Below are 17927 nucleotides of genomic sequence, written 5' to 3' on the forward strand. Positions count from 1 at the left end.
ATTTTATGAGATGGGAATTGTTAAGAATATCTGCAACTGCTGACTCTCTTGTACTGGTGAATGAGCAGCTTAAGCGCAATATCTGTTTATGGCAAAAATACCTGGTTAAATTCATATTTAGTCAGGCCGCACAATAAAAATTCAGTTCACAGTCAATAACAAAAGTGACATTAACAAAAATAAACAATCACGTGGAGAGCAAACTACTATGTGTTCATACTATAATGTGAGTTGACCTGTAGGAAGTAAACAGACAACGACAACAAAGTACTTTGAGTGAGCCAAACCGATGGTAATCTGTTCATCTAATATAACCTAATCCCCAATAGTCAATATCAAGTCCTCCACCTTCAGACTCTTGTCATTCCTCTGCATCTCATTTTGCAGGAATGTGGAGAATGCATGACCGATACTTCTCCGATGGTCTCACATGATCACACAACAATGCTTGCCCAATTACCTGTGAAACACTGATGGAGCTAAATAAAGGCTCTGTAGCTGACTTCAAATCAGTGGTGAGTAAAAACAACTCCTTATAATACAAGAAAATCATTTTATTTCTCAGAATTGTTTGCAGTAACATCTTGTTTAAATCTTCAGTCACTCGAAACCACCCCCTCTAAATGTGTTTAGATTCAGTATTCTGACAGTATTCTGTGTTAAATTCATATCCTAATTCAATTATTTTTTGTTTGCTTTTATTGCATTGGCCCCCAAATTTAACATCACGATGCTAATGAGATATAAGATGCAGCTACCTGAACCCGAATCTAAAAATAGCCATCAACTGCTGTTAACATTCAGGTTGGGAAAAGCCCTTCTCGCTCTAATGAGACTAAATGATCCTTTCCTCATAGTCATTCATTTCACAATTACCAAAATGAATTACACTTGCTAAATATTTCCCTTGGGGTCCAAAGTTAACAGCTCTGTTCTCCAAATGTGTTTCAATGAGTGAGAGGTGCGTGTGTGGCATGTCTTGTGATCCACTGATCAACATTTTGATATAGTAGGCAAATATTATAATGTTGAAAATGTTATATGGACCACCTGTATCAAGCACACAAACGTTGTTTTTGAACTTTTAGTTTTGCCATGCATATGTTTCTAACCAACAACAGCATGTGGATTGACAGCTTCAGAGTTGAGGGGGAGTTTGTCTGTGTGTGTGTGTGTGTGTGTGTGTGTGTGTGTGTGTGTGTGTGTGTGTGTGTGTGTGTGTGTCTGTGTGTGTGTGCGTGCATTTGCATGATGTTTACTGAAACACATTTTAACCTGAGTCTTTACTGGAACAATAAAACTAATGGCTGTCACCCTGCATGCCCCACACTAGCACAGAAACATAATTACAGACGCCATTAAGATTTCCGTTAAGATGCCCTTGATATCCTGACAGCAGAGGACAGGTATAACCAGCACACTTTTTCACAGGGATATCTACTGATGTGTGAGGACAAGAACGGCTGTGAATTGCACATAGCTTTAATTGGATGCCATCAAACCATAAAAAAACTTTCATTAAAAAAAAGATCAGGGTCAAAGTTTTTTTTCTGCTGGAAATCGTCATGTTTTGCATGTCTAGCGTATCTCATGATCAATTAAGCCATAAATGTCTGTTTCCTTCCTAATCTGTATGTTGTTCATTAAGTAATTCATGACATTTATATTTAAAATGTAATTACGTTTTTGTCTGCAGGGGTGTGTAGGGTTGCGTAGATTGGTCAGAATCAGGAAGACCGTACCATACCATAGGGCTGAATTTTGAAGCATTTGTTTTGTATTGTTTTTTTGTTTTTTAAGTATGTTCGGTAATAGTTAACTTGATAAGACAGTTTGGGATGTGAGTGCATGCAGTTTATGTTGTAGAACAAACATGAGTGAATCGCCATGTTTACCACAGACTTTATTTTATATGTAAACTGAAAACCCCTATTATAAATCCCCAAGGAAAAGTCTCAAAGGAATCAGTGAAGTAGTGTTCGGGGGTTTTAGGTCATACCTGCACCACTCTCCATATCCACCTGTGCACCTGGAACATTGTCAGCATCAACCGGCTTTAAACCCAAAGTTCATTGACATAAATAAAACCATACTGGTCTGAGGTAAAAGGTCAAATTAACACCCTGCTGCCATGATGTTGCTTTCAACAGAAGGCTCTGTAAGACGGACAACAAATGAATTAATATTTGATCTAACTTCTGATTTTGACAGAACCTGCACAGTTGCAGTATTAAAACAGCTATATAAAAAATGGTCATGTATGTATTTCCAGTTCATTATTTCCATGGCTCGTGATGTTCAGAACTGTAGCAGTCTTGAAATAGTTAAGTATGAGTGAAATCATTATTTTTTACAAGTTGCACATGAGTTCCAGTATCGTACAGGTAGTTTGGACAGTTTTTTCAAAATTTCCAACAAACTAGTCTAGTACACCACAACCATAGGCATGGCCTTTAAAGAGGTAGCATTACCTGTATATCTGGACTAGTAACCAAACGGTTGTGAGATTTAAACCCTCTTCTTTGATTCTTCATTGCCTATTGTATTACAATTTTGTTTCTAGGAAAAACTTGAATGAGCTGCCCTTTAAAGAAGTGCACACAAGTCGAAGTAGAATTAATTTGTCTACAAAGGGGCAGAAACTGTTTATTATATATATAATAAAGAGTGCCAATAAAGAGTGCCCTAAATATATATATATATATATATATATATATATATATATATATATATATATATATATATATATATATATATATTATACCTTAAAATGCCTGTGCAATATGGTTGGCCTCAATAATACAGCTACATCAACATTCACATTTCAGATTGCTGTTTTCAGAGTGTTGCTTTTCGTATAATTTTTGCTCAGAACACTGGTTCATTTCTAACCCTAAATCAGAAAGTTACTTTGCATAAAATATTCCGGTTAGTAATAACCTTGTGAGCAAGCTGTGCACATCTTTTGCTACCTAATGCATGTTAAAAATTCATAAATTCACCTCTATTGCAGCTGAGCAGTGCTGACAATCCAGCTAACATTTACAAGACATTGGTATTTGCTCTTTATTACTGTAATGTTAGCACAGACACGTTATTTATACATCAGTCAAATATTTTTTTTGTCTGAAATAGTTGGACGTTTGTCTTTTTGTGTGTTTGTGTTTTTTAAATGTTACTCACTATATTGGTTTCAAGAGCATTCAGAGAACATTCAAAAATAACATTTCAGCTATGCCTGGCGATGAAACGATACAATGGAATATTCCCCAAATCTCCCCAATTTCACAAATAACGTTTTCATACGTTAGCGAGTCATTCTAAGAATACGTGTCTGCCTTTGTGTGAACGGTGATGTCTTCTTTTGGCACTGTACTGCAGGACAGGAAGGTTTGGTTTGCCAGGGAGGATTAAGATTTAGCAAAACTACTTGAGACCAGTGAGTGATTGTTCCTGGATCAGATCAGTTTGGCTCAAAATGCTTCATAACTCATCATGGAAATATCTATCGTTTGAGCTCAATATCAAATAGGCCTACATGTTTGTTTGTTTTTTTTTCCCTTTCATGTTCAGTTTTTCCCAAGATCTCTCACTGCCTGTTGCTACATTCAAGCCAGGCTCATAAAAACGAGACGAACCGGTTTGAGTGCAGGTGTCGTTCAGTCATCTCTGAAAAGAGCAATCTAGGGCTCTGTGAATTAGTTTAGCATCGCTATCATACATTCACCTGCCATGTAAATATTTGATATTTAATCAAATTAGTATGCGGCAAAAGTCCAAACATGTAAAGGATAAACAAATACTACAAAAAATCATCATCGTTCACGAGTCATCAAGACGATAGCCTCCTCACCTGAGTGAACGCTAACAGTCAGGGCGCCCTCTGTCGGTGAAGGGGCATTGATGCAGCACGGTGCCGTTTAAACGTTTTAATAACTTCGATTCGACTGCAGCAACCGGGCTGTTGTAATAACGCGGTCTACTGGTAAACTAATAGGCTCTTTAGTTTCTACAAGCCTATAACCACCGGTCATGTTGTTACGTTTTTAGGTAGTATTAACGTTCTGCTATTACCGGTCCTGAACCTATTTCTTTGATTAATTCATCTTTCTATTTATAGGATTTACACATTTACAACATCACGAGACACCAGGTGAAGTGTGACACTTCCGTTTCATGATTGATTACCTTTTAAATATCAGTGTATATATAAATATATTACAGCGAGTTTAAAAGCACAAAGGCACTAAGAATGCGCTAAACAGACATTCTCAAACAGTAGGTTCTAGGTAACCATAGCAACAGAGGGCTACCCTTCACTTCTCTAATTCTTTTTTTTTTTTTACTTAAATTGACTTGTTTTAAATGTGACCTGGTAGAACTCGATCAAACTGATATGGGCCGGTAGACCACGGTGTGTACGTAATGTAATGTTTCCAATAAAAATGAGAAAATATCACCTTTTTTTAGAGAGAAGTAGATGCTTTATCATTTTCACACAGGAAACCCGCTGTAAAATGTGAAGCGTTTCAGCTGTAGCAGAGACAACTAAAACAATGTTGCACTTTTGCATCGTATTGCATCATATTGATTTTAAATTATATCGGTTTTAATGTATTAACATTTGGGAAGGTTGCAGCCTCATAAAACTACAGCCCTGAGAGTAAGGTTTTGACACTTTTGTTGTTGTTGTTGTTGTTGTTTTGTAATAGCCTGTGATGATTGCCTGCAGTGTTTTATGTGACTTTATTTTATCTCATAGACATGTTCTTTTTGGATTTTATTATTGGACATGAAAATAGGCCTACAAAAACGCAATCTTTTTGCATAAACACGCAGGGAAATTTTACATTCATCTTCAAGGTAGAGCATGTACAACTGTAATGTCTATTAATGCGAAAGCGCTCAAAACATATCTACATTATGTTTGATATATTAGGGATATATTAGCATTGTGCATTTAAATAATATAAATACCCTGCTTAAAATGTGAAAAAAGAATTATGTGTATACATACATATGTGTATGTGTATGTGAGAGTGTGTGTGTGTGTGAGAGAGAGAGAGAGAGAGAGAGAGAGAGAGAGAGAGAGAGAGAGAGAGAGAGAGAGAGAGAGCATTAAGGCTTTTATTTGGTTACATGCAGATACTAAAGAGCCAGTGTAACTGATGTACACACAGCAGACACGGCTCTATTAGCTCTATTAGCTGTTATGTCAAAGGCTCCAGAAGGGGGCGCTGTTGCTGAGTAATGACAAGCGGCGCGAGGCGCGAGAACAGGCGTCGTGTCGTCCTCGCTGATTCACCCTCGTCTGGAAAAGTCATCCTGACTCTGGTACAGTAAACCAAGATGTCATCTGATGCCCGTACCAACCCTCAGTTTATGTGAGTCACAGCATTCAAAGTGTTGATATGCATACACAAATCCTATGTAGCATTAGAGTAAAATAAATAAACAAATACGAACCCTGCAGCAGCGGCGCTTGATGAATGAGACCAGAGATAAATGTCACCCAAGTGGCTCGCCTGGTCATAAAGTTCGAGGATTGTTTTCAAATGTGATTTGCTTGTGAGGTAGGATGATGGACAACACTGTTGTGACAGATGAAGTTAATCCAAACAAAACAAAACAAAACAAAAAAAGTCTGCCATTCCCACCAGAAACAGAGAATATACTGCATGCGGGAATTTAGGAATACTTTCAAGTTATTAGATGCGTAACATTTAACAGCTAAAAGAAAAGGTATTTGATGATGAACTGTTTATTTAGCCATGATTGTAGGTTTCAATCTGCGTGTCCTATGTATAAGGGAAAGTGCAAGACGTATGTACGTTTTTATTATTAAAAAAACAAAGTGCTACTAATTTGAAGCCTTGGGTTTGTAGACTATGCTTGTAGTTTTCATGTAGCCATGGGGCTCAAATTTCGATCTAATATATTTTGTATTAACCAAGCAAACTTGCAATATACTTGACCGATTACCCTGCATTGTAATTGTATGGAAATGAGCCTCTTTGACATTTTGTTCCACTTAAGAGTGGATGGATGACAGAATTTATAACGTCGAGCAAATTATCTGCAGAAGATGTGACTGTATTAAACTGTCCGAATGTAGACATGTAAATAATGGATTTCTGACACAAGCTATACTACATTTTCTAATTAGCCAAACTAATGATCGAAGATTTGTTGTTGTTGTTGTTGTAGGTTGTATTAAAATCAAAATGCATCAAAAACAACTGAAAGATCATATGGTTTTAGATTCTGTGATTAGTAATTCAGATGTGCTGTCTGCAGTGACCAAAATATAATTCGTGGTGAGATCATGCATAGAATTAGAAAAATGTTCAAATAGTTTTAAGCGATGCTTAACATCTCACACAGCTTAGCACTGTCACTGCTTGATATGTCATGCCAGCAGCCCTCTAATAATTCAAGTTTAACATGGTTTAATTGTGTTGAACAGTAGTCTTTGGTTCCGTGCGAACACTGGTGTTTGTGTGTGTGCATTGCTCAATAGAGCGAGCCAGAGAGGCCTGGTTTCCATAGCACAGAACCGACTGATGCAATGACTCTCACTGTCTGAAAGCCCTTATGGGATTGACTCCTAGGACAGGTGCTTATTTTATCTTCTGCTGCTCTCCCCTGATATGTCACTCCATTGTTTCCACGTACTGTGCAGAGTGCCACTTATGTCATGATGTTGAACGTAAAAGAAATATGAATTTGCGAGGGCTGTGTTTTATCCCTGAAGTAACGTGGGACTGAAGCTTATTGAGGTTCACATAAGGCAGAAAGTTCCCTTGACAGCGCAAACACCTGTTCAACATGGGTATGGATTTTGTGGTAAATCTGGCGTAGGTGTTTTCTTTACCTTAGTGTACGCTATAATTGAGATGTCGTCCTATGGACCATCTGTCCTGTTGTACTGATACAGATGGGCCTCGTTAGCTCGGTCCACTAATAATCAGTTCTAAATGAGTCTGTAGATTAGAAGCCATTCGGGGAATCAGGCAGAAGCTCAGAGCAATCTGTGGTCGCTTTTGTCTTTAATTTTTATTGTTTGCTTCAGAGACCTGCTACGTATTAGCAGTGCTAGTTGGGGGAAAAAATTAAATATATATATGACTCTGCAACACTGATTCTCTACTGGTTTATATTCTGATTCTGATTCTGACTCTCTACTGATCTATTCAGCAGGTAAAAGTGATGCAAAATGCAACTATGTGACAAGATGTGTTTTTATCACAAAGGCAATTCATGCATGCAGTCAGAACCTCTTCCATTATGTTTTACATTTCTGAATGAAAATTAGTATTGAACATAGAAACAGTTATATAAAGATAAACACACACACACTTATATATATGCGCATATGTGTGTGTTATATAAACAGTTATATAAAGATTATATTAGTGCTGTTAAGCAATAAATCACGATTAATTGCATGACAAATTCGGTTATATATTCTGTTCTATATATTTATATATATATATATATATATATATATATATATATATATATATATATATATATATATATATATATATATATATATATATATATAAAATATATAAGAATATTAATATGTAAATGTATAATAATGTTAATATAGACACACACACACACACACACACACACACACATATATATATATATATATATATATACACACACACATACACACACACTTTATGGTTTATGAGTCATTATTTAAGACATTTCTTAAAAATGGCATAGCCTAATGGCTTTTTAAAATCACGCGAATCCATTATGAATACAATATCAATGTAATATGATTACAAGAATACATTTCTGAAAGCTTGTCTCATATTTTAAACAATGTTTTCCTTTTTTACAGAGATACACTTATGCTACTTTTTGTATAATAATCTTATTGCTAATAACACAATTATGGTTAATTTTATAGCAATATTTACTATTTTTATGTATTTATATTTAAAGTATTATTTCTAACGATATTTATTTAATTTTTTTGTTGAATATGTATTATAAATACATACTGCTCTACTGCTCTAACAGCTGAGTTTTGTGGCAGGGAAGCCAAACGGTCATGAGCAGGTGGTACAAATATATGACCTTGGTTATCAGTGCAAGTGCACTCCTGTACATGGAGCTAGCGCTCTGTTCTGTTGAAGTGAGCTTTGCATGTTGGTTTGGTTACACACAGGGAGTCCGAAAAGCATCAGCCAGGCACAGAGCGCTGAGACCAAACACCCATGCAAATGTTTTTGAATAGGAAAATAAAAGCGCAAGCTCTACTCCTTGTAAACTTTGCCTAAGCCTTGCACTTTCTGACCTAATTTCCTGTCTAACCTTGAGCACTAGTGTGCAGTTTTGGGAGGTATTGAAAGTCACACCTTTAGAAAGAAAAGTATAAATAACTAGACTCAACTTTTTTTGAACCCACAGCATATGTTTGACTTTAACTACGCTAATGGTTTTAAGCAGATAATTGGTCAAATACGAGCATTTTTCTTTATACTAAATGGCCACACAATAGTGATTTGCTTGTGATGCAAATGTCAACTGAAGATTTGGGGAGGCATATGCATCAGGAAGACACACACACACACACACACACATACACGTCCGAGGGAATATTTGAATTTTAACAAGCGAATGGGAAAAGCAGTTGGGGGATGGGCGGCCGCCTCTGGGCGTGAGTCTTGCATGTCACCTGTTGACATTTGACCCAAGTTTACTTTGTCATTGATTTATTCACATTTCTCCCTTTTTTTTTTTAAAGTCACATACTGGTAAAAATGACTATTTGGGGTGATAAAAAAGGATTTATAGCGATAGATGTAGTGTATTTTTAAATCGAAATAGTTTTACTTCAGATTCATAAGGATACTCAGCTTGATAAATGTTGATTTGATACAGACTTTGGGCGAGCTTAGGGCTTCTCTGAGCCTTGTGTGTGAAGCTAATGACAGAGTTATGAAGCAGAGTCTACCACACTGCAGCAGTCTGTGTCTCTATAGACTTTGAAGTGTGTATTTGTGTGTGGTGTGTGTGTTTTTGTGCCTCAGGATACTGCGTCTGTCTCGCCCTGCAGATGAATAGGACCTAAGCCCTGTGCAGTCAGCAGCTGCTTCCTTTGAACACACGGAAACAAAAAGGCTCTAAATCTGCTCTGCCTCTTTCATCTGAGTATTTGATACCCGTCTTCCTCACCTTACCACCATTCAGTGTAACCCCCCCCCTTGACACGGAGGTGTTCAGAGTCACTGCGTTTATTTCAGTGTGTGATTTTTATTACTTCTCTTGTATGTATGTATGTGTGCAGCAAAAAAAATCTTTCTAAATGTCTAAAAAGTTTCTTCTAAAAGTTTTGGTTGAAGGAGCAACAGGTTTTAACTTTGTTTTTGGGTCAAAGACGAAAAAGTGTAAATACTGCTCTAAATTGCTTTTTCCCCCCAAAATTAAAAAGTTTTTCTGTTTAAAAATTAAAAATTTAAAAATTTCAGAGACAAACAAGTATGATACATTTTGACTCCCACTAAAATGAAATGTTTGCATATTTGCAATTAAAATCAATTTCTGACACATTAAAACACTAATTACTTTCACTCAAAATACTCATTAAAATTTGCCATTATCCTAGTTTGGCCCATTTGTCATTAAGAATGTTTACTTATTCAAACCACAATAAACTAAAATTTTATATGCTCCTTTATACTTTTATATATTTTAATATGTACAGGGCCGAATAAGCATGTTTTTTGAATTTGCACCAAATATAAACCCAATTTTATTCTCCAAAAACGTATCTGAAACTTTAAAAGTAAACACTTTACTTATATTTAATGTGCTTTTTATGGACATAAAATCATTTTGTTAATTTCTTTTAATGCTGACATCTTGACATCTTTGACCTTTCTGCAGTTTTGACTTTGATTTAAAATATTTTTCACCTTTTCCAATAAAAATGGGAAAAGATTTACATGCTTCTCTCTAAAACGTAAATTATGGCATTATTTTTTTTTTCATAAAAGAAAAACATCCTTCATCCTTTTTATGTCCTTTAATAGCTCGCATCCGCCGCTGACCTCAGACTCAGGGAGTCTGGGAATTAGTTCAAAACTAAAAATAGTACAAAAAAAGAAGCTTGTGTGATAACCTAAGTGGTGCATCCTGGGTGAGCCTGGCGGATTCCTGCTCAGCGAGGGCAATTAGGAGTTTTCAGGGCAGGATTCCTTGGCTGCGTGCAGCAGGGGCCCAGCGCTGTACCAGGCAAAGGTTTCCACCGAACTATTCTTGCATAACCTCCGGTGATAACACTCGTGCATTCTTCAAACCAGCCACCCTAGACGCCCAACATCATTTCCCCCCACTCGAGTTCGTGCACACATACGGTGCACCCTCTCTCACAGATAGTAGATGGGTTAGCTGAGTGGAAAACGGCTGTTAAAATGTTCAGAAACTTCAGAGCACTCACCATATAGCCTTTCTGGATTTTTATGTATGCGTTTTTGTAGTATGTTGTGGTCAAGTATCACGTGGAAGGCCTTGAGTCGGAGGGCTTCTTCTGAGGTAGGTCACCTGGGGTTATGATTTAGGAAGTTCTCTGGGTGCTCGATATGTCAGTGCTTCCTCCTTTAGCTGTCAATATGGCTGTCTGTGGTTGCCTTCTTTATGGTGCCACCTTTTTAAGTAAATCTGTGAATCTTAAATGATTAAATGCATAAAATTAGCAGCTCTCTGGTTAGTAATATTTCGACACTTGTGCATGTGTTTGAAAAATGTCAAATCTTTATTTGTTCCTGAAGTAAGATGGAACATTTAATGGAGAAAAATGGTTTTATTTTTAGTTTTAATAAAAAAATAATAATAAAAGCCAGTGGAACATTTTATAAAATCAGCTTATGTGAGTTGATCTAGTAGTAGTTTTTCATAGCCATGAACTGGAATTTTATGGTGCTGTTACGATATTCTTACACCTTGAGAACTTGCACCTGCTTGTGCTTTGCATCTGAACAGGTCATGTTTTTTTTGCTCACTTGTGTTGATGAAACTGGACTACAGTGGCTTTCTGTCTCTGGTCTACATCATGTCTTTCTGCATTTAGGATGCTATTGTTCATGGAAAAATGTTTATTTCATTGCAGAGACATCTGATCATCTATCTTTTTAATTTCAGATGTCCTGTGTGTATATTTCTTTTCTGTAATGCCACAGTCCGTGCAGTCCTAGCATACCGGAGCCATGTCTTTCAGAAGCTGAAACTTGATCAAATGTGATAGTAGTATTTCTTTGATCTGATTTTTGTCTTGATGTTAGTATGAAGGAATCCAGCATTGCCAGCATTTTCTTTTTTTTTCCGTATAGTGATGTGGCTGGTCTGGCACGTTGTGGTGTATGTGTGTGTGTGTGTTATTAGATTATATGCTGTGCTATTGCGATAATCGTGAAAATGTCCTCATCCACGTACAGCTGCTTGCTCGTATGGAGAGCTTAAAAGCTAAAAGCTATGTCAACAGCGTGTAGGCACACCTTGTAAAGTTGGTCATGGCAGGGTTGTTCAACAGGAATTTGCTGTGTTGTTAGTGAAGATTACATTTGATTAGTGTACCAAGTCTATATTACTGTCATCAAAAACGGTGTTAACCCTTTGTTTTTTAGTTCCATAACATTCAGCCATAAACTTGCATGCAGAACATTCTGATAAAAACCCCCACAAAAAAACAATAACTGCATTGTGGATAGTTTAGATCATCCATTTCTTGGAAATTTGATTCTTCATTTATGTTTTTAAAACTCCAAAAAAGCTATGTTTATATTTAAAAGTATTTTCATTTTCTAATATGACTAAGGTTTAAAGATTGAAGCTTGAATCTCTCTCTTTTCTTATTTGTTGCATAAGCAGACTCTTTATTGACAGACTGGCCTGCTGGGCTGTATTTGTGCAGCAATAAAACTACCCAGCCCACTGATAGTGCTGTGTTATTAACACGGGCAAATGTGCTACGGTAGAGACAGTATTTGGAGAATGGTGTCAGATGGTGCTTAGAACATTGGACTTTGATTCCTCACCATTCACAAAAAAATGATTTGCATGATGTGAAGCAGGCGAGCATAGATAAAGTCTGCCGTTTGGAAAAGATGTTTAAGAACAGCGTGAGAAGCACTCAAGCTTGTTGTTTTGAGCTTTGCGAATACACTATTGGTAATATTTATGTTTTACGGTTGTACAGAAATCATACAGAGTTTATCATTTACAGCTTACTGCTGGAGAAAAAGTTCATTGCAGCAATTCCATTGCATGTTTTCAGTTAATTAGTCAAATAGGCACTGCAGCGACGTCCATCTTTCATTTGCTAAAGCTATTTCTGTGTGGACCGCTCAAGTTCAGAGACATCCATGCTAATTGGTTGCTCACCCATTTCCACTAAATTTTCAAAGTTTCTTTCTTAGATCACGTCTATAAATCACTTTTAATTGGTCCCGTCGGTTCCCTGCTCTTTTGAACCGTCTTAATCACAGGCGATAAAGGGCTGGTTGAGCTGTATAAATTTCCAACACATGAAAATGACTCATCCGGTATTCTTTTTAAAAACCCCAGGCAAACTTTAGCCACACAGTTGTGTAATCCGTATGTAAATCAAGTCCGCCTTTGTATGTTACATTCATCACATACACATCAGCGTCGAAGGTGCTACCTTGCGTTGATTTGATTCATCGGTGGCTCCTTGATTAATGTGGAGATTCATTATAACAGTCACTTATATACAATAATTGTGCGACAATTTGATTCACCATCTGTCTACAATGAGAATCTATGCGTCTATGAGTTGATGTGAATATTGATATCACCCAAAGGAAAGCAGTAACAGCACCGCTTGGGATTTCCCTCCACGCTCTGAGATCCGGCTCTGATTAAAGAGATCACCTTTTGTGATGTCATACAAATTCTGTTCGCAGAAAAATTATAGAAGCATGTCACACACACCTGAAAACATCTACGGGGTTTCCAGAACAAGGATGCATTCAAGATATTCGTCACTTTTCATTCGTCACCTGCCTTAACGTGGATCAATAACATTCTCCTAAAGGAACAGTTCACCCAAAAATTTAAATTCTGTCATCATTTACTCACCTTTGAGTTGTTCCGAACCTGTATGATTTTTTTTTTTTTGTTCTGCCAAACACAAAGAAAGATATTTTGAAGAAATTCTTGGGTGAACTGTTCCTTTAAGTTTTCACAATTTGCAGTACTTGATATCCTTCTAAATAATCTTTTGCCATTTTATTCTCAACTTTGATATGTCTGTGAGCCTTTTTTTGATGTGTGTAGGACTGATCAAATATAACCGTGGCCTGTACATCCAGCGTCCTCCATGGTAATGGGTCCAGAGGGGCCTGTGGATAAGTCTGTCTTCCCGTGATCAGAGCTCCCTGTGGGCAGACAGTCTCACAAACAGTTCTTGCATCATTATCTTCCATCTGTGCCCACACAGATTTCACAAGCTCTTTTCAAGTTGAAACAAAGCGTAAAAGAACATAGACGTTTGTGACATTGACATTTACTTAGCTTGAATTCTAAAATCAGATTGATCGCTTATCATTATAAACGGAGACACACGTGAAAGATCAATGAGCAGAATGGGCTCTGGCGTTGTCCATAACGTTCTGTAATAATGTAATAAGCAAACACTCTCTTAATATGATTGTGCCGGCAGGTGTGTAATCGTAGGAGTTGTTGTAATCGCTGTTTGTAGCATCGTCTCCTGAAAAGCATACATAACCTGACAAAGCGGTGTGTGTCTACAAGCTGAACGGGCAGACGAGGCTTTTAACCGAAACAATGGAAGAAGAGACCTGTGGGACAACAGCCAGCCTCGTTTTCCAAACAAACTCCTTGGCTCTTGTTTTTCCCTCATTATGTTAGTTGACATAAAACAGGCCCAGCACAGGTGTGTTTGATGGTCTGTTGAGGGTCATACTGAGAAAGAGAGGCTTTTTGTTGGATGTGTGCGCAGAGTCAATATAATATGGAATAGGGTTGCTTCAAATCTAAATGGATTCTTTTTTTTATGTGATATTGATTTGACATTAACCAATGCATTGCAGTTCACTGGAAGAGATAGGCTGTTTGTTTTGGTCTTGTGTGTTTGAGAATAAAGACAAATCCTGCATTATTATGGTATCGTTATATATATCGTTATTATAAGTAAATAAACACCAAAACTCATGTTGTTAGGGTCTTTTTATTTTTTATTTTTTACTGTTATTGAAAGAAGTCTTTTATGTTCACCGAGGCTGTATAAATCAGCAATATACTGGAGTGTCACATGATCTTACAGAAATTATTCTAATACGCTGATTTGATGATCAAGACACATTTAGATTCTAAAACAAGTTTTGCTGTTTAATAGTTTTGCGAAAACTCTACTGTCATACAAGGATTTTTTGATGATTAGAAAGTTCAAAAGCTTTTCTTTTCAATTAGTATTATCGTATCATAATAAATGTTACGATATCGTAATCATAATCAAATTGATCAATTTAATGCATTAATAAAATTATATTTAAAAAAATAATAATAATAAAACATACTCGCCCCAAATGTTTGTACTTACTATACTATGTTTTCTCAAGAGAACAATATTTGCCAGGTTCTGTTTGTGTGTGTGTGTGTGTGTGTGTGTGTGTGTGTACACGTGTGTCTACTTGTTTATTCTATATTATAAGGACCAAATGTCCCCACAAGGATAGTAACTTAGTAGTAGGATAGTAACTTAAAACTTAACATTTTTGACATTGTGTGAGGGGGAAAAATTACAAATAATAAATGATGATTATCTGAAAGTGTAAGAATGCAAACAGGTTTTCTGTAAGGGTTAGGGTTGGCTTAGAGGAAAGAAAATATCGTTTGTTCTGTATAAAAAAAATAGAAGTCTATGGGAAGTCCCCACAGTTCATAGAAGTTATGGTGTGTGTGTGTGTGTGTGTGCGTGTAACAGATTTGTCTTTTATCCTTCTTCCTAAAATTCACACAACAGGACAAAAATGACATTAAATTTGTGATATCGTGTGCTTAAACAGTTATGCTGGAAGTCTGCTAATCTTTCAGTTTCAGTAAACTGTCAGCTTAAACTGGTGAACCAATTTTGATGAATATCCATTTGGTTGGAAAGAAGAAATTTTGTTTCTGTTTCATCTTTTCTATACGACAACGTTTCTTTCGTAACGCTGAGGCAGAATAATTGCATCAGCTCCTTCAGAACTTTGCGTTTGCCTCAAACACTTTGACTGCCGACTTCTTGTGTCAGTGCGTCATAACCTTGTACATGCTCAACTAACAATACATGACAGAATTGTACAGGTTGAAGAAACCAATGCTGACGTTAACGATAAACTCTAATACTCCGTTTCCTGAAATATCGGTAATCGTTTGACATTTTTATTTATTGAGTGGTCAAGCAGAGGCCGGTTTGGTGTGTTAACTAGCGTGTTGTGGTGAAACGCTGCATCATTAATTAGTAGGTCTGACTCTTTCCCGTTCACCTATGGCAACTTCTCCTTGGGGACACACAGACGGACTCGGTGACACACATGCACTACACCCACGGTCCCCAGAGGCCAATTACCCAATGAAGGTAATGCGTGGCAAGTCAGAGCAAGGCTGTGGTTGCTTATTCGTTTATGTCTCCCTTCAAACCTGCATCCCCTGGTGAATTTCCACAGGTGAAGAAGCTTTTCAATACGCAGGAAGGGAAGTTACACTCAAACTGCAGATAATGATTCGTAAAATTATGGTAGGTTTTGTTTTCATAACAGGTTTATATTATGAACTGTGTAAAAAAAGAAGAAGAAAAAAAAGATTTAGTGAACAAGAGTCTTAACCCCCATCTGGACTAAGCTCTCATTTCCTGCTAAGATGACACACACAACTCTATAATTACACAGGAGTCGGCCTGACCAAAAAACAAAGGCAAAGCAAATAGAGCGAAAGACACAAAGGGATGAAAACCTACAACAGGTGTTGATAGACATGGACTGGTAAAATACACAATCAATGTGCAGCACTTTGCTTTTTCATATCGGTTTTATTCAAGCCTTTTATTATTTATAAAGAAGAGTCTTCAAATTTTATGAAAAGGATAGGCAGGATAGACAAATGACGCGAGCCAGACTCAAACTCACATCACAGCATGAGCGCCTTAGGTTAATGTATCCCAAAACATAATGGTAACTACAGGTTCTTTTGCTCAAAGGAATTTATACGGAAAATTCGAAGGTCATGTAAAGACTGGTATTTGACTGATATATAATTTTACAAAAATCAGATGCTTTAAAAATCGGTAAACATTAAAATACTCACTCAAAAGATATTAACAGTAAGTATACTAAGATGATTTAAAGGGTTACTCCACCCCAAAATGAACATTTTGTCATTAATCACTTCACCCCCATGTCGTTAAAATTAAATACAATTAATTACTAGCCTTTTTTGCATGAAGTTATATTTTAACATTTTCATTTTGATTTATGTATTTGTTTTATTTATTTTTGCTCTTTTCGTTTTTTTGTTTTGTAATTTTATATTTCCATTTTGCTTTATTTCAGTGATTTTAACATCCTTAGATATACATATTGCAACTGCAAAAGCAAAAATACACAAACAAATACATTTTTAAAAATGCATTTTTCATGTAATATATATGTTTTTTTTTTTTTTTTTTTTTTTTTTTAGTTAACAATAACAACATTTAGTTCAGATGTCCAGAACTTGGAATGTGTGATTGGTATAAGTGAGATATTCAAGTTATAAGAAGAGAAAGAAAAGAAGCTAAAACCAAGTGACTGTTTGCCTCCAGTGAGGAGTGACTCATCCCCAGTGTTCGTTCAGGCTCCCAAATGCAAACCAGTATGGAAAACAGCACATCATTATACATTTACATTGTTTATGTTCATCTGCTACCGATCAGGAACAGAACATGCATACGTAAATAAGTGTATGCTCTTCTGCAAACACCTGCATTTTACTATTTGTCATTAGAGGGAATGATTGACAAGCAGCAGAAAAAAGTATGAAATGTGGCACAGATGAGCATATCATCGCGATTACTCTCTTCTTGTCGAGCGGCCGTGTCTGCAGCCTGTGGCCCGGATCTTCTGCAGAGGGAGTCGGTGTCTGTCCTCTTCGCTAGCCTTGCGTGACAGCCATGGCTGATATCTATCTCTACCCAAATGAGTTTTGGTTGTGCCTGGCCAGTTCACTCTCAAACCTCATTTGGAATGCAAATGAAAGAATGCTAAACAAAGCAAACCTTTTAGACAGGCCAATTTCCTTCCAGTCACACCGGGAGGCCTCTGTCACTGGACAGCCAGGGGAGAGAAGCACTGAGCAGTCGGCCGCTTAATGGATACGGCCCTTTGTCCCCATTTACCTTAGTGCAGCACTTCTCTGCTCCGCTGATCAAGAAATACTGTATCAGAGGGAACATCGTATGGGAGTCAATGAGTAACTAGTTACATTCACCCTTTTTTTCCTCTTTTAATGAATTACGGCTAACAGTACGTTGCATTTAGAAACATAGTTGCGTCTAAAAAAGGTATGAAATTAAAAAGAATATATGATAAATATTTATATTTTGCATGTTTATTTTAGTTGCAGTCTGGGACCACTATTAAAAATGCTTCTATTTAGCTTTTTTTAATTATTTCAAGCCGTTTCGAAAGTAAGTACTTTTATCAGCATAGCAATTTGAGTGAAAATGTTGCATTTATTGTCAGAATACATTTTTTTTTATTTTACAAGTTTGTGCAGATCCCGATGATCGTTTTTTCCAGCATGATTTAAGAATGATGGAAAGAACATCTTTCACCCATGCAGAATTTTAAATATTTCTTAAAATGAACCCCATTGTGTTTCTTTTCTTTTCACAAGTGAAAGTT

The sequence above is a fragment of the Puntigrus tetrazona genome, chromosome 23 (assembly GCF_018831695.1).
Source record: "Puntigrus tetrazona isolate hp1 chromosome 23, ASM1883169v1, whole genome shotgun sequence".
Classification (NCBI taxonomy): Eukaryota; Metazoa; Chordata; class Actinopteri; order Cypriniformes; family Cyprinidae; genus Puntigrus; species Puntigrus tetrazona.